The sequence below is a fragment of the Tamandua tetradactyla genome, chromosome 14 (genome assembly GCF_023851605.1).
Source record: "Tamandua tetradactyla isolate mTamTet1 chromosome 14, mTamTet1.pri, whole genome shotgun sequence".
Lineage (NCBI taxonomy): Eukaryota > Metazoa > Chordata > Mammalia > Pilosa > Myrmecophagidae > Tamandua > Tamandua tetradactyla.
In genome coordinates this window covers 72306868-72308781 of record NC_135340.1, presented here as the reverse complement: position 1 = coordinate 72308781, position 1914 = coordinate 72306868, and the positions used below count along the sequence as shown (strand labels likewise).

Genomic DNA, 1914 nt, shown 5'->3' with positions numbered 1-1914 from the left:
TGGAATTTTGATTGGTACTGTGTTGAATCTGTAGATCAATTTGGGGAGAATTGACATCTTCACTCTATTTAGCCTTCCTACCCATGAACAGGGAATATCTTTCCACCTGTTTAGATCGCCTTTGATTTCTTTTAGCAATGTTATGTAGTTCGCTGTGTACAAGTCCTTTATACCTCCAGTTAAGTTCTTTCCTAAGTACTTCATCTTTTCAGTAGCTATTTTGAATGGAATTTTTCCTTAACTGACTTCTCAGCTAGGTCATTGCTTGTGTATAGAAATGTTACTGATTTTTGCACATCTCACCACCTTGCTGAATTTGTTTATTAGCTCAAGTAACTTGGCTGTATATTTCTCAGGATCTTCCAAGTATAGTATCATATCATCTGCAAATAATGAGAGTTTTACTTCTTCCTTTCCAATTTGGATGCATTTTTTTTTGTCCTGCCTGATTGCTCTAGCTAGAACTTCTAGCACAATGTTGAATAATAGTGGTGACAGTGGGCATCCTTGTCTTTACCTGATCATAGGGGGAAGGCTTTCAGTCTCTCTCCATTGAGTACAATGCTGGCTATTAGTTTTTCATATATTCCCTTTATCATATTGAGGTTGTTACCTTTGATTCCTATCTTTTGGAGTGTTTTTATCAGAAAATGATGCTGAATTTTGTCGAATGCTTCTTCAACATCAATCGAGATGATCATGTGATTTTTCCCTTTTGATTTGTTAATGTGCTGTATTACATTTATTGATTTTCTTGTGTTGAACCATCCGTGCATTCCTGGTATAAACTGTACTTGGTCATGGTGTATAATTCTTTTAATGTGCTATTGGATTCAATATGCTAATATTTTATTGAGTATTTTTGCATCTGTGTTCATTAGGGAGATTGGCCTGCAGTTTAGCATCTTTCCCCAGTTTTGGTATTAAAATGATATTTGCTTCATAAAATGAGTTAGGTAGAATTCCTTTTTCCTCAAAGTTTTGGGAAATTTGTGCAGGATTAGTTCATTATGGAATGTTTGATAAATTCCCCTGTGATACCCTCTGGCCCTGGGCTTTTCTTTGTAAGAAGATTTTTGATGACTGATTGATTCTCTTTACTTGTGATTGGTTTGTTACGATCTTCCATTTCTTCCTGAGTCAATATAGCTTGTTTATGTGTCTCCAGGAATTTGTCCATTTCATCTAAGTTGCCTACTTTGTTGGTGTATAGCTGTTTATATTATCCTTTTATGATTTCTTTTGTTTCTTCAGGGTCTGTGGTAACCCACCTCCTCTCTATTCTGATTTTGTTTATTTGCATCCCATCTCTTTTTCTTTGTCAGTCTTGCTAGTGGTCTATTAATTTTATTGATTTTCTCAAAGAACCAAGTTTTGGTCTTATTGCTTCTTTCTGTTGTTCTTCCATTCATTTATGTGCGCTTTAATCTTTATTTCTCTTCTCCTATTTGTTTTGGGGTTGGCTTACTGTTCTTTCTCAAGTTCCTCCAGGTTTGTTGTTAAGTCCTCGATGTTTGCACGCTCTCTCTCTCTCTTTTTAAAAATATGGAATGCTCCACGAAGTTGCCTGTCATCCTTGCACAGGGGCCATGCTGATCTTCTCTGTATCATTTCAATTTTAGTATATGTGCCGCTGAAGCAAGCATTCTTGTTTTTTAATATAGGTATTTAGGGCAGTAAATTTCCCTCTCAGCACAGCCTTTGCCGCATCCCATAAGTTTGATAAGCTGTATTCTCATTTTCGTTCATTTCCAGATAACTACTGATTTCTCTAGCAATTTCTTCTTTGACCCACTGGTTGTTTAAAAGTGTGTTATTTACTCTTCATATGTGAAAGTTCTCATTCTTTGGTAGTTATTGAGATCCAGCTTTATCCCATTGTGATCAGAGAAGTGTTGTGAATAATTTCAATAT

The 1914-nt window shown here is 35.7% G+C and overlaps 1 non-coding gene across 1 annotated transcript; it reads right to left on the bottom strand.

Annotated features, from left to right (window-relative positions):
- Window positions 1-1539: 1539 nt before the first annotated feature.
- On the bottom strand, window positions 1540-1642 carry LOC143656590 (U6 spliceosomal RNA). The gene has a single exon (XR_013162508.1). It is a non-coding gene; the product is annotated as a U6 spliceosomal RNA (small nuclear RNA).
- Window positions 1643-1914: the final 272 nt, after the last annotated feature.